The sequence below is a fragment of the Myotis myotis genome, unplaced genomic scaffold, assembly GCF_014108235.1.
Source record: "Myotis myotis isolate mMyoMyo1 unplaced genomic scaffold, mMyoMyo1.p scaffold_m19_p_6, whole genome shotgun sequence".
Classification (NCBI taxonomy): domain Eukaryota; kingdom Metazoa; phylum Chordata; class Mammalia; order Chiroptera; family Vespertilionidae; genus Myotis; species Myotis myotis.
The window spans coordinates 60,634,599-60,659,027 of NW_023416368.1; the positions used below are offsets into that span (position 1 = coordinate 60,634,599).

The 24,429-nt window shown below is 38.3% G+C and overlaps 1 protein-coding gene across 1 annotated transcript in view; it reads right to left on the minus strand.

Moving 5' to 3' along the window:
• The window catches only part of SMIM31 (small integral membrane protein 31), a 28,527-nt gene extending 17,298 nt beyond the window's left edge, over positions 1 to 11,229 (minus strand). Inside the window, exon 1 of the mRNA XM_036314015.1 lies at positions 11,063 to 11,229. The gene's annotated coding sequence lies outside the window, so the exon portion shown is untranslated. The remainder of the gene's footprint in view (positions 1 to 11,062) is intronic.
• Positions 11,230 to 24,429: the final 13,200 nt, after the last annotated feature.

Here is a 24,429-nt window from a genome sequence, read left to right on the forward strand (position 1 = left end):
GATTCTACAACAACCAAGGCACCAAGAGTGTCCACCCCAGGTAACTGGGGAGGCTGAGCTACTGGGCCCTACAGGACACCTGGCGCACAGGGCCACTCTGTCAACACAGGGAAGCTGCCAAAATGCGGAGACAAAGAAACAGGTCACAAATGGCAGAAATGGAGGAAAGCAAACGATTGGATATAGAGTTTAAGGCCACGGTTATAAGGTTTTTCAAGAATTTTATGGAAACCGCCGATAAATTTAATGAATCCCTCAATAAGTATAGTGAGACCATGGAGGACATGAAAAAGGACCAACTAGAAATTAAGCATACACTGACTGAAATAAAGAATAATTTACAGAGATCCAGCAGCAGAAAAGAGGATCCCAAGAATCAAGTCAAAGATTTGAAATACAAAGAAACAAAAAATACCCAACCGAAAAAGAAAAAAGAAAAGAGATTCCAAAAATATGAAGATAGTGTAAGGAACCTCTGGGACAACTTCAAGCGTACCAACATCAGAATTATAGGGGTACCAGAAGGAGAGAGAGGGCAAGATATTGAAAACCTTTTTGAAGAAATAATGACAGAAAACTTCCCCTACCTGATGAAAGAAATGGACTTACAAGTCCAGGAAGCGCAGAGAACCCCAAACAAAAGGAATCCAAGGAGGACCACACCAAGACACATCATAATTAAAATGCCAAGAGCAAAAGATAAAGAGAGAATCTTAAAAGCAGCAAGAGAAAGACAGTCAGTTACCTACAAGGGAGTACCCATACGACTGTCAGCTGATTTCTCAACAGAAACCATGCAGGCCAGAAGAGACTGGCAAGAAATATTCAAAGTGATGAATAGCAAGAACCTGCAACCAAGATTACTTTATCCAGCAAAGCTATCATTCAGAATAGAAGGTCAGATAAAGAGCTTCACGGATAAGAAAAAGCTAAAGGAGTTCATCACCACCAAACCAGCATTATATGAAATGCTGAAAGGTATTCTTTAAGAAGAGGAAGAAGAAAAAGGAACTCTTACCATTTGCCACAGCAGGGATGGAACTTGAGAGCGGATAAATACCACAGGATCTCACTCATTTGTGGAATATAATGAACAACATAAGCTGATGAACAAGGACTGATCCAGAGACGGAGAGGCATTGATTGGACTGTCGGGACTTGGAGGGAAGGTAGGGGAGGGTGGGGGTAAGGGGGAAAGATCAACCAAAGGACTTATATGCAAGCATATAGGCCTAACCAATGGACATGGACAACGGGGGGGTGAGGGCATGAGCGGGGGTGGGGGGGTGGGGGGTAGAGGGTAACGTGGGGACAAGGACACATATGTAATATCTTAATCAATAAAAAATATATTAAAAAAAAAATATCAAGCGCTCTATTACTTGAGCAAATCCTACCCAGAGGACATGAAGTACACTTTGAAAATTGTCTTAAGGCTTCAATAAACTAGGCAGCCTGCTGGGGATTGATGGTTTTGTTTGCTGCTCTTATTGCCCAAATGGGGGAGATGTGTTTCTTCTCATTTGTTGCTTTATTTTTCTCTCTGGTGGCTACTTGCCATGCTCACAGCTCTTACTGTGTCCCATCCATTTATTTCATGGATGCTGGAATAAACCCTTGAGTGCTGTTATGATTGCTTGGGGACTGTGTGGGATATGTGCCTTGGTTTTAAATCTCCTTCCCAGTGCCAATGCTGTGAGTATGCACCGAGGGGAGGGTGGAAAGGACCGGGTTAAATGATTGCCTTAATCCAAAGAAAAATCTGCCCGAATCAATACAGAGGGCTCATTAACACTAAGTAAAATTTTTGGGAACAAAGAAATTTTTTAGTATTGTGTTTTTTTAAAAAATTTATATATACATATTTTTTGATTTCAGAAAGGAAGGGAGAAGGAGAGAGAGATAGAAACATCAATGATGAGAGAGAATCACTGATTGGCTGCCTCCTGCACGCCCCTTACTGGGATCGAGCTGGCAACCCGGGCATGTGCCCTGACCGGGAATCAAACTGTGACCCCCTGGTTCATAGGTTGATACTCAACCACTGATCCACGCCAGCTGGGCTTTTTAGTATTTTGAATTCTTACAGCCAAGTTGATCAGAAAGTTAGAGACTGAAAATAATTCTATGAGACCCCGGAGTTCCTCCGCTTGTTTTCGGAGGCCTTAGGAGAAAGTCTAGAAGCTATATCATTTACAGATACAGTGGGGCCTTGACTTACAAGTTTAATTCATTCTGAGACCGAGCTCGTTAAGGAACTCGTTAAGGAGCTCGTTAACTCAAATTACTCTGTCAACTCAATGCAAAAAATTGGCCAAGAGACAGCTGGTATCTCAAAAAACTCGTTAGTCGGGACACTCGTAAGTCAAGGCCCCACTGTATTTGCATGGTCTCACTTAAAAGCACAGGGCTGGCCACTAGGCCAATACACATGCCATTCCTCTGGCCTGCTGGATGTGTCTGCCTGCTCTTTTCTGAGACAACATATCTCTGTCTCCTTTAAAAAAAATTTGAACAGGACTTAGCAGCTGAATGAAATGATAACCTCATCTGAGTAGTTTGAAACCAGTCTCACCTTTTTCTCTTGTGTTTGAAGGAGTGTAGAGGGTTATACATACGTTCCTGTCACGGTGTAATTATCACCTACAAAACAAGGCCTTGAACTGTAATCCTTCACATATTTTAAAAGGACGTTCTGTCTAAATGTGTTCCTGAATTATCTTTTCACTTTGTAGACTTGTTATGGATTGTATGCTTGTGTCCCGCCAGAATTCATGTATTGAAATCCTAACCCGAAATGTATTTGCAGGTGGAGCCTTTGAGAGGTGATTAGGTCATGAGGGTGGAGACCCTGCAGAGCTCTCTTAGCCCTTCTGCCGGGTGAGAACAGGGTGAGAGGATGGCTATCTAAGAAACAGGAAGCAGGACCTCACTGGACATCAAATCTGCCAGCATCTTGATCTTGGACTGCCCAGTCTCTAGAACTGTGAGTGATGAACATTTTTTTAAGCCACCCAGTCCGTGGTATTTTTATTGTAACAGCCCAAAGGGACTAAAACAGTCGTGGAGGCAGAAACTTGGTTTTCTTGGTTGCACTTGCTAAATATTCATGCCTCCAGATAAATATTCATCCTCTAAGCAAAACAATCAGAATCCCTATGTGACGGCAAAAGAATAGATCTCCAGTCTTTTTAACTCAGGGCCATCTGAGCTCTATTTTTGCCCAAGTCGAGCATGAATACAGGTATCTTTAGAGATTCCTCTTTGCTTGTTCAAAGTGTTTCACTCTTGTAGGCAATACAGATCATGTAAATCCACTCACAACTGAGTGGCTCCCTGCTTTTCAACTGATAGAATTTAGATAAGTTGCGCACTACATATAAGCAAATGTTTCATATCTTGTTTTATGGCAGTATTGTGGGCTCTGATTAGGTGCTGTTAAATATTTTGGTTAAATTAGACATTAATTTAGTCATTTTAGTTGCATTAAATTTTGTTAAAATAGAAGAAGCTTTTATTTAAGAAACTTTTATTATACCTATACTGCATCCACCCCCTTGAATTCCAGATTGATGTTTGGTATATCTTCAGGCTTTGGGCTCCCTAAAACTTTGCAGGGGCGATCCTGGTTTTGCCCATGCTTCTTGTTATTTTAAGACAGACATATGTATAGTCACCTCCCAAACATAAGCTTCACATGACATAGTTTCTATTTAAAGTGAAGTATGGTTTCCCATTTTGTGATCACTAGGCTGTGCAGAAAGTGTGCTTTGTGACTGTTGAGGGTGGGAGAGATGGGGTGGCTCTCCACATGTTCCCCTCCTTCTTGTTGAGCTTGGCCAAGCTTGCCAGGCCCCTGGAAGTGGGAAGCAATGCAAGCATTAGATACTTCATTAAACTGAGTCTTTTGTCCAGGGTGGAGGTTACCTGTTGCTTGTCAGGCATAGCTGTGATGATGGGCCACAGGACTGCTGAATAAAGAGTCTTACTGACCCCATTCTTTGCAACTACAGACTCTATTGTATGCTTGAGTAATTGATGTTGGCTTCTTTATTGTGAGTTAATACTGTGATTTCTAGATGGCTAGGTTCCCAAGGGCAGAAATTGTACCTATCTGTGCAACTACATTTTATTTATTTTTTTAAAAATATATTTTATTGATTTTTAACAGAGAGGAAGGGAGAGAGATAGAGAGTTAGAAACATCGATGAGAGAGAAACATCGATCAGCTGCCTCCTGCACATCTCCCACTGGGGATATGCTCGCAACCCAGGTACATGCCCTTGACCGGAATCGAACCTGGGACCTTTCAGTCCGCAGGCCGACGCTCTATCCACTGAACCAAACCAGTTTCGGCTGTGCAACTACATTTTAAAAATTACAAGAAAAGCCCTGCTAAGGTTCAAGAACAGTTTACAAACAGATTTTTTTTGTGGTAACAATGGTGGCTTAATAATAGACACAGAATGGTTATGTGAAGAATAGAAGTCAATTCAAGAAAACTATTCAATTTGTTATATGGAATTCTTAAGATGAAATTTTTAGTTTACTTTTTTGTGTTCATAATAATCACAGGAATATTTCTCTGATGAAGTTATACCCTGACCTGGGGCTCAATCACTAGTAAATCCTATGATTTTTTTTTTTTTTTTTTTTAATGAAGAGTTGGGCCTTGGCTAGTTTGGCTCAGTGGATAGAATGTTCAGGCCTATAGACTGAAGGGTCTTGGGTTCAATTCTGGTCAAGGGCACATGCCTGGATTGCGGGCTTGATCCCCAGTAGGGGGCGTGCTGGAGGCAGCTGATCAATGATTCTCTCTCATCATTGATGTTTCATTCTTTCTCTCCCTCTCCCTTCCTCTCTGAAATCAATAAAAATATATTAAACAAAATAAAATGAAGAGTTGGTGCTCAAATACTATAAATGAAAATATGATAGGTCTCAAAATGGGCAGAAAAATAACCAGGGCACTTTCATGCTTTGGCTTAGAATAGTAATAAAAACTCATCATAGATGGGCAAATGAGTTTTGAAAAAATGTAACAGTATTTCTGAGCTACAAGGAACTTTAGAGATTTCATTGGACAATGATCTCATGCATCTTTGAATTTTTTATACCTTTTCTCAAATTTATGTTCAAAAGTGAATCCTTGCTTTATTTCATCTCTTTCCTTCTGGCTGCTTAGTACAAAATCCTTGGTCATACTCAACCCTTCTCTTTCTTTCTCACTTTATATGCTCTGTCATCAAGAAATCCTGTTGGCTTTATCTTCAAAATATATTCAGAATCCCACCCTGAGATTGCAGCTACCCTGATTTGAGGTACTCTTAGCTCTTACAAGACTTAATGAAATAGCCTCCTAAATGATCTCTCAGCTTCTTCCTTGATTTTCTTAAGTCTAATCTTACAAAAGTATGGAAACAATTTGTTATACTCTATCACCTATCTGCTCAAAATTCTATCATAACTCCCCACTCCACTCTGAGTAAAAGCTACCATCTTTAAATGATCTGCTTCCTGTTGCATTGCAAAACCTCTCTCCTCCTGTTTCCCTCTCACTCCATTCCAGGTGCCAGGTGCGCTGGCCGCCTGGCTATTGCTCTGTCATTCCAGGCATGCTTCCATTTTGGGCCTTTGTACTGACTGTTCTCTTTGCCTGAAAAGCTCTTCCTTTACATAGCTGAATGCTTCCCTCCTTCAAGTCTTTGCTAAAGTGTGTTACCTTCTCAATATGGTAGACTCCTACCGCCCTATTTATATTTGAACCTCACCAATCTCCTTTTGCAAAGCATTTACCACCTTCTATTTATTTATTTATTATTATTATTTTTGGTTTAGTATAATAATAGAATTTAAACATCACAAGGGCAAGGATATTTGCTTGTTTCATTTACTGAGCCTAGAACAGTGCCTGAAGTAGTACCTGGCACATGGTAGTTGCTTAATTAATATTTATCAATATCAAATTGATGAATGAATAAATGGAGGTCTGATGGGTTTGATATAGATTTGGCTGTTGAAATGATTCCTCATCAGTGGGATATCTTTGATTAAATGATTATAAAAATGCATTTGATAGACAGTATTGTAGAATGGAAAGAGCTTTACCTTTAGAGTCATAGTTGATTCTAGTCCCTACCACTTATATAGTTTCTGCATTTTTATGTAAGAATAATATTTGCCTCTCAGGGTTGTTGTGATGATTAAATGAATTAATATATAAAATACGTGTAATATAGAAATTGGCCAACCCAAACCAGGGATTGAGCCTGCAACCTAGGCATGTGCCCTGACCGGGAATTGAACCATGACCTCCTGGTTCGTAGGTTGAAGCTCAACCACTGAGCCATGCTGGCCGGGCTATTTTATCAAACCTTTAAGGAACAAAATAACGCCAATCTTACATAAAATATTTCAGAAAATAGAGACAGAGGAAATAATTTCCAAATGTTTTATGAGGCCTGCATTCCTTGTAATACACAAAACTGACAGACATTAAAAAACAGCAACAAAAGAAAATTGCATTACATTCCTAATGAATATCAACACAAAAATTCTGCCCTAACCGGTTTGGCTCAGTGGATAGAGCATCGGCCTGCGGACTGAAGGGTCCCAGGTTCGATTCCGGTCAAGGACATGTACCTTGGTTGCGGGCACATACCCAGTAGGGAGTGTGCAGGAGGCAGCTGATCGATGTTTCTCTCTCATCGATGTTTCTAACTCTCTATCTCTCTCCCTTCCTCTCTGTAAGAAGTCAATAAAATATATTAAAAAAAAATTCTAACAAAATAATAGCAAATAAATTCCAGTGGTATGCATCAAAGGATAATATAATGACTAAGTAGTGTTTATTCCAAGTTATCCTAACGTTGGTTTAACACAGTGATGGCGAACCTATGACATGCGTGTCAGAGGTGACACGCGAACTCAATTTTTGGTTGATTTTTCTTTGTTAAATGGCATTTAAATATATAAAATAAATATAAAAAATATAAGTCTTTGTTTTACTATGGTTGAAAATATCAAAAAATTTCTATATGTGACACGGCACCAAAGTTAAGTTAGGGTTTTTCAAAATGCTGACATGCCGAGCTCAAAAAGTTCGCCATCACTGGTTTAACACTTGATAGTTAATCAATGTAATTTCCTATATTAACAAAATAAAAAAAGAAAAACTATGTAATTATTTAAACATGCATATGAAAAAGCATTTGACAAAATTGACCACCATTCGTACAAAACAAACAAACAAACAAACAAATAAATAAATAAATAAATACCTCCTGCAAAAAAGCATAAAAAACTGGTGGTTTCTAACCAGTGCAAAAAGGTCAGAAATAAAAATGAAAAAACCCTAAGATCATAATAAAAGAAGTAAAACTATAATTGCAAATGGCATCATAGTTTAGGTAGAAAAATCCTAAGGATTCTATAAGTCAATTATTAGAATTTGTCAAGATCTCAGAATACCAGATCAATATATAAAAATCAATTGTATTTCTATTAATTAAAAAATTATAAAATGAAATATAAAAATTCCATTTAAAACAGAATTTAAAACCATAGGAACAAGTGAACAAAAGCTGTACAAGAGTCCTATGTTTAAAACTACAAAACACTTTCAAGAGAAATCAAATAAGATCTAAATAAATTCATAGATGGACTATGTTTATGTATCAGAAGACTCAATAGTGTTAAGCTTATTCCTAAATGAATCTATAAATTCAAGGTAATCATAGTTACGATCTTACTGCTCTTTTTTTTTAGAAATTGACAAGCTAATTCTAAATTGTCTATGGAAATGCAAAGGAGGTAGCACAACCAAACACCTGAAAAAGAAGAGAAAAGTAGGAGGACTCACAGTATCTGACTTTATTTATTTATTTTTAAATTATTATTTTTTAATTTTTTCTTTATTTTATTTTTCTTCATCACTATTTATCCTCCCTATACCCTCTTCCACTCCCAACCCCAACCCCACCCACAGTCACCACACTGTTTTCCATGTCTGTGAGCTCTTTCTCTCTTTTCTTTTCTCAGATGTTCCACTCCCTTCAATCTCTTCTTCCCCACCAGAGCTGTCTGCCTGCTCTCTATCTATGAGTCTGTCTGTATTTTGCTTATTAGTTCAGTTTGCTTACTAAATACCACAGGTGAGTGAAATCATATGGTCCATAGTACTTGACTTTAAGACTTACTATAAACCTACAGTAATCAAAATAGAATGACATTTACATAAAAAGAGACAAATAGATTAATGGAACTGAATAAAGAGTCCAAAATTAAGATCCTTCCTTTATGGTCATTTAATTTTCTATAAAATCTTCAAAGAAATTCAGTGGAGAAAGAAAAAAAATGTAATGCTGGTTGTTCTAGATAGCAATATGCAAAGAAAGGGAAGGGCGGGGGGAAGGAAAAACCTCTACTTCACACCATAAGAAAAAATAAATTCAACATGGTCTTTGAACTGAAGGTAAAAACTAACATGATAAGGCTTCTGGAAAAAAACCATAGGAGGGTATCTTTGTACCTTGGGGATAAAAAAATATATATTTTAGATAGCACACAAATTAATAACCATAAAAATAGGCAATTAGATTCATCAAAATTGAAAACTAGTGCTCATCAAACTATACATTTAAAAAATTAAAATAATTTTTTTATTGATTTTAGAGAGAGAAACATCGATTTGTTGTTACACTTATTTCTATATTATTGGTTGATTCTTGCATATGCCCTGACCAGAGATTGAACCTGCAACCTTGGCATATGGGGACCATGTTCTAACCAACTGAGCTACCTGAACAGGGCTCAAGCTATACTTTTTAAAAAAATGGGCAAGCAACGAAGTGGGAGAAAATATTTGTGAAATATTTTCCTTTGACAAAGGACTTGTAGCTGCAATATATACTTATAAGAACTCCTTCAAGTCAATAATAAAAAGATAAACAATCCAATTTTTAAAAAAGTGGGCAAATATTTGAATAGACATTTAACAAAGAACAACATATAAATGACCAATAAGCACATGGGAAAGTGTTCAGCAATATTAGTCATCAGATAAATGCATATAAAACCGCAATGAGATAGCATTACTCAACCACCAGAAAGGCAAAAATTTAAAGGGCTTACAACCACAACATTGGCAAAGATGTGGAGGAACTGAAATTCTCATACAGTGTTGGTGAGGGTGATGAAATGATATAATCACTTTTGAAAAGGCTCTGTCAGCGTCGAAATAGAACTATACTGCATTATGACCCAGCAATTCTACTCCTAGGTATTTATACAAGAGGCTGGAAACATGTTCAGAGAAAGATTTGTATAAGAATGTTCATAGCAGGCCCTAACCGGTTTGGCTCAGTGGATAGAGCATCGGCCTGCGGACTAAAGGGCCCCAGATTCGATTCTGGTCAAGGGCATGTACCTTGGTTGTGGGCACATCCCCAGTGAGAGGTGTGCAGGAGGCAGCTGATCAATGTTTCTATCTCTCTATCCCTCTCCCTTCCTCTCTGTAAAAAATCAGTAAAATATATTTTTAAAAAAATGTTCATAGCAGGTTTATTCATATTAGCCAAAAACCTAATAAAGCTCAGGTGTCCATCAATAAAAGAATGGATAAACTGTGGTATATTCATACAATGTAATAGTATTGAAATACTACTCACCAATAAAAAAAGAATGAGTTATTGATACACACAAAAACATGAATGGCCATCGTGCAGGTATGAAAGAGAAGAAGGGGTTTGCCTCTGGGAGTGGGAGCAGGGACTGACTGGGCAGGGGAATGAGGAAACATTCCAGATCTGGAATAATGATGTTGTATATCATGACAGGGGCTTGGATTACACAGATGTATGTATTTATCAAAACTCATCAGATGGTACAGTAAAGATTGTGCATTTCATTGAACATGAAATTTACCTCAAGGAAATGTTAAACAAGTATTAAACTCTAGTTAGTGACATGCATCCGTAAATGTTAGGTAAAGTAGACTGAGGTCTGCAACTTAAAAACACATCCGAAAAGTAAAGAAGATGAATAGGTGGATGGGTAGATGAATGAATATCGGATAGCATGTGAAGAAGCCAGTGTAGCAAAATGATAATTATAGAATCACATGGGAGGTATCTGAGTGTTCATGGTATAATTATTTTAATTTTTATTTATGTTTTAAAATTTTCATAATAAAGTGTTGGGAACGAAAGTCTTTGTTGCTACAGTTCTAGGTAAAATGACTCTTGGTCAGGCTTCTATATTTAAAAAAACAGCATTTTGTGTATGTGCTTATAAAGGTTAATTATAATATTGCATCCCAGAGAATTTTTATTTTTAATTGTTGATAATGTAATTACTGCTCTGTCTCAACAGAGCGGTGCCCCATGAGATTGTGTGAATTTTCTGTACCTTGTTACAAGATACAATAGGCTACCCAGTAGCATCAGTTTGCTCCAGTGTGAATTTTTGAGGCATATCCCATAACATTGTACCTCAGATTGCCTAGTTGAATATCTAGAACAAAATAATGTTGGTCACAGGTTTATATCACCAGAGGGATGTTAAAAAGGGCTTTAGAAATATTCAGGAGGAAATGTCATCATTTATCTGTTGTTAGTCTTAAGTTAAAAATAAATAATTATTTAACTATGTCCCTCAGAAATATTTCCCTTGAATTTATTTCTTGCTTTTACCAAATTTGGTGCCATATTTTCAACAATAAGAGGGTATGAGTAAGGTCTTGTGATTTAATTTAATTTGCTTAATGCTACCTTGGAATTAAATGAAAATATATCTTCTCACTTGGAAAAAAAAAAGCACAAAGAAAGGAGTCACAGAAAGGAGAAGAAAAATCTGAGGGAGTGATTTACAAAGTAGAGGTTTCCTGGCCTTCCCCCTCTTCTCGCCATATTTCTCTTGCATTAAAAAATATCCCGGGAAATTTTTTGTAAGTGAAATTTCATATCTATGGCAATGAAATACACACTATCAGTCCATCTGAATTAATAAAAACCAAGTTTAACTTAGTGGCAAAGAAGATGTGAAGATTTCATACAAAACTTACCGAGCACTCCTGTCCCTGAGAGTGGCTAGGAAGAAACCCATGAGCCCGATGCAAACAGCCTTTAGTGTCTGGGGTCAGGACAGGACAGCCCGCCTTGGTTAATAAGCATTTCACTGCGCCCTCCCAGGCTGTGGAAGCGTAGGCACCTCCTGATGCCACTTCATTAGTCAAGGTTTATCCAAGAAGAGTGTGTACCTCTGAAGAATCAAGAAGGAAACAGGAAGCAGTGTGAGTGAAGTTCAGTTATTTACTTTTTCTATCACACACCCTTTTGTAAATACCTCTAATATATACAGCTCTGAGCAAGCAAAGACTGTCCCTGGGTTAGTACACACTTGAGATCCAACAGGTGGTTGGTTTATAGGAGTGACGTATCTGAACACAGGTCAATTTCTATAGCATTCTTTTAACAGTGAGCCAGGTTGAACTAACGAGAGTTTGGTAAACAATTAACTTTCCAACCATTGTTTATCTTGGAACTTTATAGCTAGTTGTCAGGTTGTCTGAGTTTTAATTGCTGTATTTTAAGTTGGCCCTTTTGTTTTTTATTTCACCAGGAGATCTCATTCCTTTGCTTTCTCTTTTTCATTATATTTTTTATCTTAAAAGCATTAATTAATTGAAGAACTAAGGAGTAAGAGCAACACTTCTGGGAAAGACTTTAGCAGTATATACATGTTTCTAAACCGAGGCTTTTGAATGGAAGGAGTTATAAGGGGTCACTAAATTCACGTCTACCACACAGAATTTACAAGTTGAAAAATCTTGCTCATATGTGCTCTCCAGGAAGTGCACAAAGATGCTGTGGTAAATTATTGACAAATAAGCATTTGGGTCCTGGACGGGTAGCTCAGTTAGTTAGAGCGCCAAGGTTGCAGGCTTGATCTCCAGTCAGGGCGCATACATGAAGCAACCAATGAATGCATAAATAAGTAAAACAACAAATTGCGCTCTCTCTCTCTCTTTCTCTCTCTCTCTCTCTCTCTCTCTCTCTCTCTCTCTCTCTCTCTCTCCCCCCCGCCCCCCCGCCATCCCAGATGTGTTGATTACAGTACCAAGTGCTGGCTGTGTAAATGGTATATTGTCTCTGAAAAAAAAAAATATTAAGAGAAACATTTTAGATTTGAAGAGAGGAAACCAAGAGAGCATCAAATTTTGATCCTGGGTGAGAGATACAGGGAAGTCTACTGCAGTGCTATTCAGTAAAAATATGAGAGGCACATATGTAATTTAAATTTTCTAATAGCCACATATAAGAAAGCAAAATAAAATGGTAAAAATTAAATTTAATATTATGTGTTACTTTATCCATTATGTGCAAAATATCATTTCAATCTATAAGTCCATTGTGTATTTCACAGTGAACTCGGACTAGCCATGTTTCAAATGCTCAATAGTCACACGTGGCTGGTAGCTATTGTACTGGACAACATAGACTGAATTTAAGAGATAATAGCATATTTAAAAAATAGTTTAAGGAATCAACAGGGCATCTATGGGAAACTATGAAGCTAATTTTGGAGAGTAGAAAAAAAATGCAAGTAAGTGCCAAGCACCGTATTCCAAAGCGTGTTTTCAGAACATCAGGTGCTCAAAATGCTTATTTTCCATTTTTATTTATTGATGAGAGAGAGAGAGAGAGAGAGAGAGAGAGAGAGAGAGAGAGAGAGAGAAACATCAATGAGAGACAGTCATCAATGGGCTGCCTCCTGCACCCCCTCTGCATGCCAGGGCATGTGCCCTGACCGGGAATTGAACCCATGACCTCTGGGAGCATAGGACGATGCTCAACCACTTGAGCCACACCAGCTGGGTGGAGTCACATTTTTATATATATTATTATTTAATGGGGCAATAGATTTTTCATTAAAAATTTCCTCTTCCATTTGATGCCTGTTTACTTCTTTTTCTTCATTCTTCTTTCCTATCTTCTTCCCCCTTTTACCTCTCTGCCCATACAAGGGCTCATATTTGGTAACCAGCATCACTGCTGCTCCTGTGTTACTGGTGGCTTTCATCCCAAACTGAAGGAAGGTGGTACATCATTTTAGTTATGGTGTCGGTTGACTTGGAGGTAGGGTTTAAAAGACTGGCATGTGTGGGCTAGTCAGGATATTAAGTGAAAAATCATGTCCCATCTCATTTAGCCTTAAGTTAAAAAGTTGAAGTTTAAAAAATGCACGCACAGCCCTAGCTGATTTGGCTCAGTGGATAGAGCATTGGCCTGCGGACTGAAGGATCTCAGGTTTGATTCCAGTCATGGGCACATGCCTGGGTTGTGGGCTCGATCCCCAGTGTGGGGCATACAGGAGGCAGCTGATCAATGATTCTCTCTCATCATTGATGTTTCTATCTCTTTCTCCCTCTCCCTTCCTCTCTGAAATCAATAACAATATATTTTTAAAAATGCACACACACACACACACAGACAGCATATTATTATGTAGATTTTTAAAAGTGCCCTAGTTTATGCAGATTTTAAAATTTAGAATGTAGAAAGTGTATGAGCTCTCCCCAAACATCAGAAATACCACACTGTCTGAAAGAGCAAGAGAGGTTGAGATAGGAATACTTGAAGTCTCATTGCTCATGTTCCACAGGATTCTAATGCCAACCTCACTAGTACCTCAGCGACAGAAATCCCCAGCAAATTGGGAGCAGAAGGGATCTTCTTCAATCTGATAATGGGCACGTATAAAAGCCCAGAGCTAACATTACACTGAAAGGTGAAATGTTGAATGCTTTTCTCCTAAGGCAATTCAGCCAAATCTTTTCAACCTTATGCTGAGGTTGTAGCCAGTCTGATAGGTATGCCCTTCATAACACTTTCAAATAGATGTTACTTTTCTTCTTTTGCTTGAGGGATACACTACTTCTGACGCGTTCCATCACTGTAGAGTTCTGTTAGAAAAGGTCAACTTATATGAAATCAAATTGTGTTTCCTTGAAACTTCTACCAACAGAACTTATTTTCATGCTTTTATGTACATAGATCATTTGCAATTGGGATATTTGAGGACGGTTACACCATTCCATGAGAGACTTCAGTTTGGCAGCTCTTTTATAGGCTTTTGCTTTATATTAGGAACATAAATCCTCTGAAAATCCTGGTTGTTTTTATTTAAATCATTTGTAGTTTGTCAAGTGTTCATCTAGGAAATGTGGTGTCCAGAGTGTATACAACATCTACAGGGGTTCTGCTCTGGACACAATAGGCCAGGAATGTTGCCTCTTTATTCTAAATAATTCCCCCCGTTAAAGAAAAGTTTTGTTCTTACTATGAACCCATATGTTCATTCTATTTTAAACCTGCTGCAGATAAACCAGACCTTTCTATACCTAGCTAGTAAAGATGTTTTGTTTTTAAAAATAAGTGTAGGTCCTTACATTTCTTTTCGCTAAATTCCATGTTGTTAGTTCTCATACAATGTAATTCTGTCATATAATGTATATACTGTCTCTCACAGCTTTGTGTCTTTCACAAATTTGATAAGCATATTTTTTTCTCTATCCAAGTTATGGGTCAAACTGTTGAAAAGCATGGGCTGGAAATGGCACTTGAAATCTGCGATATGATTTAAATCTAGTGATCAGTATTCTTTGGTTATATTGTTCGACCAACTAATAGTCCTCATATGGACATTACCATCCACTTAAACTTCTCTCCTGAATTACAGAGCATTATGAGACACTGTCAAGGACTTGCTGATGGCTAGTTAAGCTATTTTGTTGGTTAGTCTAATCAGCGGTTCTCAACCTGTGGGTTGCGACCCTTTGGGGGTCGAACGACCCTTTCACAGGGGTAGCCTAAGACCATCGGAAAACACATATATAATTACATATTGTTTTTGTGAGTAATCACGATGCTTTAATTATGTTCAATTTGTAACAATGAAAATACATCTTGCATATCAGATATTTACATTATGATTCTTAACAATAGCAAAATCACAGTTATGAAGTAGCAACGAAAATAATTTTGTGGTTGGAGGTCACCACATGAGGAGCTGTATTAAAGGGTCGTGGCATTAGGAAGGTTGAGAACCACTGGTCTAGATTAACTTCAGGAAGTAAGGTTGGTTCAGGACCAATTGTTCTTCCTTAATGCGCTGTGGTCTTAGTGATCCCAGCTTTCCATTCTAGGGGTTTATACATTTCTTTTTAATTGTGAGCTCGCTTCTGGATAGGATCCTTCTTGCCCCTGATGAGGGAACTTGGAAATCTCGGGCCTTTTAAACTGTGGTGGGGATGTACCATGGGGAGAAAAATTATGCTTATTTTTGGAGTATTATTTCTGTAGTTTGGTTTTTCTCAGTGTGTTTAAGTCAGATTCTGGACTTAGACCCTATAGAGATTAGTTGGTTCTGTGTCCCTCTGAGTTTCAAGGAAGATTCTACTTCAACATATGGTACAGATAAGAGGTAAAAAACAGAAGAGGGCTTGTAACCTTAGGATTTGTAAGTGACAAAGAGCACATTTTCCTTAGATATGAACTTTGTTTTTAATTTACATTTCATATTAAGGCTTAAAATTCAAAAGGTCCAAAAGGGTTCATAGAGAAAGTTCTTGCTCTCATTCCTATTTTCAGCTATTTACTGATCCTTACTAAAGACAACCAACTTCACCGTGTGTGTGTGTGTGATCTCAGAGATATTTTATGCATATGCATTCAGATATTTAAAAAGACTTTGCTTTATTTTTAGTACAAATGGTACATTACATATTTTTCTGTATTTTGATTTTTCTATTTAATATATCTTGAAAGTTATTCTAAGAATATGAAATCTTTAAATAAATTGTGAGGGCATATTCTTTTAAATGTCATGTTAAAAATAAGTTCTTTCCATGCTATAGTTGCTTGTTTTTATTGTAATATTAAATATTATTAAATATTACATTATTTTAAAGTTAAAATATTTAGAAGTTAACATAGACCACTAGATGGTGCTGTCATCACAGAGAAATGAAATACAGTATAAACGTATTTTAAAAATAATTTCCACACCATAAGGAACAAACTGAACTACTACAGAACTATATACAGTAAAAAAGATTAACTGGGAAATTTATATGCTTATATGCATAGCTCATGGACACAGACAACAGTGTGGTGAAGGCCTGGGAGGGGTGAGTGAGGGTATGGGGGGTCAATGGGGAAAAAAGGGGTGGGACATCTGTAATACTTTCAGCAATAAAGATAAATTAAAAAAAGTATAAACTAAGCTTCTAGGTACTGTTCCCCAAAGACAGTCACAGATAACATAGAGATTTTTCTCTCGTTCCAATTATTTTATCTATATCTATTTCTACATCTACATATATATCTATATCTATGTGTATATATATTCTTTCTTTTTTTAAACATTAGTCATGTACACTGGACCACACTGTATATCTAAACTGTGATTTGTCTTCTTCTTTTTAAAAAAATAAATTTTATTGATTTTTTACAGAGAGGAAGGGAGAGGGATAGAAACATCGATGAGAGAGAAACATCTATCAGCTGCCTCCTGCACACCCCCTACCAGGGATGTGCCCTTGACCGGAATCGAACCAGGGACCTTTCAGTCCACAGGCCGATGCTCTATCCACTGAGCCAAACCGGCTATGGCTATATATATTCTTTTATAAAAAAATCTCATACTGCACATTGCTGTTTTGGAAGTTGCTTTTTAAAAACCTAATAATATGTAATGGAGTTCTTACATGTCAGTATATATAGATTAATTTTGTTCTTCAACAAAATTAGTAGGGTGGTTTTAAATGATCAGAACATTATAAAATATTATAATTATTTATATTTTATTATCTTTGTGTAAATATTGTAATTATTTAATGTTATATTTATTTGTTGTATTTAATTCCACCTCTAACAACAGACACTTAGCTTGCATCTGAATTTTGTTTATACAAGGAATGCTGCACAAACTCACCTTGGACATTTACCCTGGTGCAATGGCTGTAAAAGTCTATATTGACATTTTCTCTCAGAATTTTAAAGGCATAGTCTCCTATGAATGAAAGCTTCTAGCAATGCAATTCTTATTCCTGATTCCATTTAAACCCTTTGAATCTGATCTGTTCTCTCTGTGCCTATCTCCCTACCACCCTTTCTTGAAAGAGTATTTCTTCTGTATACTTTTTAAAAATATATATTTTATTGATTTTTTTACAGAGAGGAAGGGAAAGGGATAGAGAGTTAGAAACATTGATGAGAGAGAAGCATCGATTAGCTGCCTCCTGCACCCCCCCCCACTGGGGATGTGCCTGCAACCAAGGTACATGCCCTTGACCGGAATCGAACCTGGGACCCTTCAGTGCCTAGGCCAATGCTCTATCCAGTGAGCCAAACCGGCTAGGGCTCTTCTGTACACTTTTTCTAATTGTTGACACTATTAAGATGTCCTCCACTTACCCTCCCCACCCCCCTTTGCTCACCTCTACCCAGTATCCTCTCAGCCCCCATCCCTCTGGCCTTCACCACATGTTGTCTGTGTCCATGGGGTATGCATATATGTTCTTTGGCTAATCTCTTCATCTTCCTTCATTCAGTACCCCTCCCCCACCCCAACACACACACACTCCCTTCCCTCTGACAGCTGTCAGTCTGTTCCATATGACAATTCTCTTTTTGCAAACATTGTTTTGAGCCCTCAGTGAGCCCTATCAGTCTGGAAACTTATGCTTATTCATTCTTGAATATGTTCTTGTATTAGTTTTTTTTGAAAATGTCTTCCCCTCTATTTTCTCTTTCAAGAATTCCTATTGTTCAGACAATCTGATTCTCCATTTTTGAAAAAAAAATTTTATCCTCTATTTTTTATGTTTGTGTCTTTGTTCTACTCCTGCTCAACTTTATTTTCCGTTTCTATTGGAAACGTCAAATTTTTAATCTACTAAAGGTTTCCCCCTGTTACTAGGGTCACCAACTGTCTGGTTAGTCTGGGACTGAGGGGGTTCCTGGGAAAAGGGACTTTCACTGCTAAAGCTGGGGCAGCCCTGGACTAACCAGGATGGCTGGTCACCATAACTGTGGATGCTCTATTTTGGTAATAGCTTTTCCTTTTTTTCTCAGCTGCAATATTGCTCACCCAAGCCCCTGAGAATGTTAATTATTGATTTTTTAAAAATATATTTTATTGATTTTTTACAGAGAGGAAGAGAGAGAGATAGAGAGTTAGAAACATCGATGAGAGAGAAACATCGATCAGCTGCCTCCTGCACATCTCCTACTGGGGATGTGCCAGCAACCCTGGTACATGCCCTTGACCGGAATCGAACCTGGGACCTTTCAGTCTGCAGGCTGACGCTCTATCCACTGAGCCAAACCGGTTTCGGCTAATTATTGATTTTTAAAAGGTCTTTGCTTTTGCCCTAGCAGGCTTGGCTTAGTGGATACAGCATCAGCCTGCGGACTGAGGGGTCCCAGGTTCGATCCCGGCCAAGGGCATATGCCTGGGTTGCAGGCTCCATCCCCAGTGGGGGGTGTGCAGGAGGCAGCTGATCGATGATTCTCTCTCATCATTGATGTTTCTATCTCTCTCTCCTCCCTTCCTCTCTGAAATCAATAAAGAAATATATATATTAAAAAAAAAAGGTCTTTGCTTTTCACAGGATCATGTGTGGTTTCTACTTTCTTTGAGTTCCTTTGGTTGATTTATTTTAGTCTCTCCTTTATATTGGAGATTTTCCACACATGGCTTGTGATTTGTATCTGGTTAAACATAGTGAAGAGTATTGGGGGAGTTTTAGCAGAGTGGTGAGGTTCAGCAGCTGCTGGGCTTTGCTGCAGGAGGGTTGGGCAGGGACCTAGGTATCGCGTCGTGAGATTACAGAATGTCAGCCTACAGCTCTTTCTTCTTGGGCTGGCCAGTTTCCTCAAAACAGAAACCCTCCATGTTCTTGCTTGGCAGTCATCATTCTGAGGGAGCAGGGGCGAGGGGAGAAAGGGACTGAGTGGCGATGCGTAAGCAAGCTTCCTCTCACTCCCTGTTTTCAGAACGAGGCTTGATGTCTCTGGGACTGGGTGGTCCATGGTTCCAACGTTTCAAGAATGTGAACCTCCGGTTTTCTGCTGTTGCTGGGACAGGTCCTTTCCTAGCTGTGTTGAAAGAAGAACCATTTCTGAGAGTCAAACTGCTCTTTATTAGTGATTTTTTTCTTCTATCTTATTTTAGTGACTTTCTGTTAATTCATCAAATTTTAGTTTCAAATACTTTAGAGTTTCCAGTCTTTTTCCAAAGTCCTTAGAATGTCTTGCAAGGTGTCATAGTTACTTCCTGACTTTATCTCTTAATGCCTCTCCTTAACCCCCTGACCACACTAGTCCCCAAGACACTAGCCCCAGTCCCAATTCAGCACATTTACATTTGAGGTCCCATCATCCACCAGATACCCAAATGATCAGCTCCCTCAAGTCCTTTAGTGTGTGCTCAGATAACACCTTCCAGCTACCAAATCCTACAGTGCACTCACACCCTCAGTATTAACCTACCTCTGTTCTGAATTTTTTCTACAGCCCTCAACCCCATATGGGATTGGTATATATTATTAGTATATATTCTAATAGTGAGATTACATTATCAGAATGTAATCTCATTATTAGAAGATAAAGCTGCATTAGGATAGTCATATTTGCCTCCTTATTTTGCACTATTTCTCCAGTGAACAGGAATGCTTGGCAAATGGAATGATTTGCATTTCTTACCTGCCCTGTATTTTCACTTTTGGTAGCATTTGGTACTTCAGCTCTTGGGTCTTTTCAGGGCAGAACAAATAGTCCCGATTCTTGTCAGTTGCCCAACCTCTCCTGTCCCTTCTCATTGGCACTTAAGTGCTTTATGTTTCGGTTCTAACTCAGGTGTCACTCTCCTGACTGCTTCCAAGATTCTAAAACTTTGTGATCGCTTGTCTGCTATCTCATTTCACATTCTCTTCGTCTTTACAAATCTATGCCTTAAAAAAATTCCTCTACTGTAATTTTAATGTGAGTTTGGGAAAGAATGGAGAAAATCATATGTGTTCAGTTCATGAAATTTAAGCAGAAGTCCTAAGGCATCTATTTACATATTTTGGCTGTTTGTTTTTATTTCTTTGAAGTGCTTGCTTAAACATTTTTTCTCAATTTTCCTTAATGTTGCTCTTCTTTTGCTGTTTGGTGGTGATTTCCTTTGTATATTAAGAAAATGAGCTTTCTGGCATTTGTGCTGTAAAGATTTTGCTCAGAAAGTTCAGTTATGGATTTTGTATGTCTATGTGGTCATTATTTCATGACATTTTGTTTTATCAAATTTTTCCTATATTATCAATTGGTTTCATTCTTTGATTCCATTTCTAGATTCTCTAATATGTTTGATTGATTTGCTACAAAGTAATTCAGACACACAGGGAGCATACTCAATATACCAACCTACTCAGTGTTGGTTGTAAGAGACACAAATGTAAAAATATTCTAATTATTCTTTGTTGTAGTATTTCATTTGGTCATTAAAAACATTCCTATTTCTGTTGCTTTTATTTAATCTAAATGCAAATTCACTGATTTAGTTTTTTAAAATTTAGCTTTATTGTTGAAAGTATTACAAACATCCCCCCTTTTCCTCACTGATGCCCTCCACCCCACATCTGCCTTTCCATTGATTCTTTTGTTAATTTCCTAAAGCATTTTCCCTGGACAGTTCTAGTGTGTGGAAGTTTGGAACTTGGAGTCTGCTGGAAGCCCATTCATTTATTCTCCTTTTCCTTAGTAACAGAATGGTGCTTTTAAATTGTACACATTGCAGTACAGAATAAAAGACATTTTTAGCTGCCCCTGCAGCTCCGTGGGGCCATGTGTCTATGCTGTAGCCAATAAGATGAGAGTTATGCTTAGGAGTCATGAGAAGACACCCGAAAGGGTGCAGACTCGGTTGGGAGGTGTCCTTTTTGCCCCTCTTCCCCTTTCCTCCTTACAGCTGCAGGGTTGTGACAGCTGGAGCTCCCAAACTTCCAGAGCCATCTTGGACATGAAGGCAGGAGGCTGGATGGTGAGCCAGAAAGATAGGAACCTGGTCCCTACTAATACCACAGATCTGCCGTAACAGCCTCTATCCATCATCCGATTTCTCTTACGTGAGTGAGAAGCAAACTTTTATTTTCTTTAAAAGACTATTTTGGTTTATTAGGTGCACATGCACCTAATCTTAATGATCACAACAAAGAACCAGGATCTAGTTGGGAGAGGAACATCCTGCCCTCCTCCTCTTCCACCTGCTGAACTTGTCCTCATCCTTCACATCTGTGCCGGGAGCCGGTCCATCCTTGCTGTTTCAAGGGACCTGGCATATATGGCATACTGTTCTTAATATGTTTGCTCACCTTCTTGGCACTATGTGTTTTAACCAAGGTCACCTCTCTGAGAAAGGTTGTTTCCCCAGGTAGGGATTTTCCCCTGAAGTTAGGGAGGGAATAAAACCTCTTAACTAAGTGCCAGGTGGGTAATTAATCACTTTAACTACGAACAATCATGCTTAAGCTACATAATCTTTACTCCCTGGAATGGAGATAAGAAACGCCCTAACCTTTGGAATAGAGATTGATAGGATTGGAATCAACTGGTATAAATACAGATGTAACAAGACAACACACACAGAACCTAGACACAGAACCTACACAGAACCTAGAGACAGAAGAACTTCACTGGAGAGAACATGGCAAAAGATCCTGGACAGAAACTGGCCACAGAACCTAGAGACAGAACCTAGCGAGAGAACCTGCCTGAAGAACCTAGAGACAGAACCTGGCTACAGAACCTGGATAGAACATGGCAAGAGAACCTGACTAGAACCTGGTGACTGAACCTGGCTGGAGAACCTGGACAGAACCTGGCTACAGAACCTGGCTGGAGAACCTGGAGAACCTGGCTGGAGAACCTAGCAAGAGAACATGGACACAGAACCTGGCTGGAGATCCTAACCAGAATTCGCTGGAGATCCTGAACAGAACTTGGCTAGAGATCCTGGCTAGGCTGTTGATCAACTGAACGCTATGTCTGTGTCATTCCTTCTTCGCCGATTCCGTCCACACCTTTGGGGACCCCTGGACCTGCTGGGGTTGGACCTCGGCACATCTGAGCTCCAGTGTTTCTGGTTTTCTCACCTGGATCCAGTGGTTCCAAGGCACCTTCTACACACCGGTCAGCAGATGTGCCGGGATTCTTTGTTTACTGACTATGGACGATGCAACTTTTTGAGGACAGAAGTAGTATCGATTCATAGTTGCTTTATAGTTACTTAGATTTATAGTTACTTTATAATGTGACTATAGATTTATAGTTACTTTATAATGCTTAAATATTAAATATAATGCTTAAAATTTTAATTGACACAGCAAATAATAATATGTGTATGTAAAGCCCATTGCCTTGCATTTAGTGGCCATGTAATAAGTATTAGTTCCTATTCTCTTCTCTAAAAAGTAACAGAATGATAATTTATATATATGTATTTATAAAACTCAAATGAAACACAAATAAAAATATAATTTTAAAAACCTCTATTTCCTAACAACAAATTTCCAATAGTCACAAATAAAAAAACCAAAACAAACTATGATAAAGGTCAAAATCTGGATGTATTGCTGGATCAGTTAAGAGGATCATGGTTAATGACTTCCATGTATAAGAATTTCTTCAATATATTAAATAAAGAGCAGCAGAATTCATCCTGCGAATATCCTCCTCCTATAACCACATTAATTACATCATCCGTTTGTGAGGTGCATTGGCAGAACATCCCCGCAAGAGGGCACCCTAGCAACTCCAATCACTTCAGCGACAGTCGTTCTTTCTTTGCAGTGTTAGTTGTTCATCTCTTAGTAAGTTGCAAAAACTTCCAGTCTTTGAGGAACAAGCTTTTCAGAAAAATATATCAAATGATTAGCTATCAATTCAGCATCAAGGTATACCAAAAGGAAGCCAAAAAATTATGTCTCTGAAAAGACAGTTCAATATGAAAACACTTCTTTTTCCAACATGTTTTTTTTAAAATCAAACACGAATGAAAAGTCTCTGTTTTGCCAGTGAGTTCAACTATCATTGCAATATTAATAAACCAGAAGAAAGCTGATGAAAGTTTGGTTTGAACATGAGACAAATTCAACATAGGATTTTTTTTGTTTTCTTCAGAAAAGATAACTATAAAGTTTGTAAAATGTTATCTATGGCTTTATAAAACATACTAGAGGCCCATTGCACAAAGAGATTCGTGCAATAGGCCTTCCCTTCCCCTGGCTGCCGGCACCAGTTTTCCTCTGGCACCCGGGCGGGACCCAGGCCTTCACTCCGGACGGAGCCTTCTGTCTTCGGGGCTCTGGACAGAGCCTTCTGTCTTCGCGGCTCCGGACAGAGACTTCAGTTTTCACTCTGCCGCTTCACCCCACGTATGCAAATTAACCACCATCTTTGTTGGGTTAATTTGCATACTCTCCTGATTGGCTGGTGAGCATAGCAGAGGGATGGTTAATTTACATGTTTGTCTATTATTAGGTAAGTTTACTTATTAATTTCCACAGTCCTATGAAGTATATTATTCAGCCCTCATTTTTAGGAAAGTTAATTAACTTGTCCAAAGACTGACAGCAAATTTGTGGCTGAATGAGCACCCGAGCCCAAGCAGAATAAGATTCTGTGTTGTTGTTTTTTTAATAAAGCTATTTTATTATTTATCCTCACATAAGGTGTGCTCAATCGAAGGAGGCCTTAGAGCAGCGGTGCTCAACCTGTGGGTCGCGACCCCTTTGGGGGTTGAATGACCCTTTCACAGGGGTCGCCTAAGGCCATCGGAAAACACGTATATAATTACATATTGTTTTTGTGATTAATCACTTTGCTTTAATTATGTTCAATTTGTAACAATGAAAATACATCCTGCATATCAGATATTTACATTACGATTCATAACAGTAGCAAAATTACAGTTATGAAGTAGCAACAAAGATAATTTTATGGTTGGGGGGTCACCACCACAACATGAGGAACTGTATTAAAGGGTCACAGCATTAGGAAGGTTGAGAACCACTGTCTTAGAGTTTCATAAACGGTCTTTGCCACATTTCTTGATAATGACATTTCTTGGAAGTTCACAAGGCCTAGAATTGCTAAAATCAGCATGACCTAATATTAGCTCACTATTAGTGCTTTCCTGCGTCTTTCTCAAGTAACAGTCTATTCTGCACTCATCAATATCATCAGTAAAGAATATCAATACACATAATTTTATTATAGTAAATTACTTACCACCAGTTTAATGAAAATGTAAAAACAGTTTGCTGTGGCACCCAAGCTATAAAGACGAATGAAGAATAGAATTGGAACCCCAGACCACTGCAGC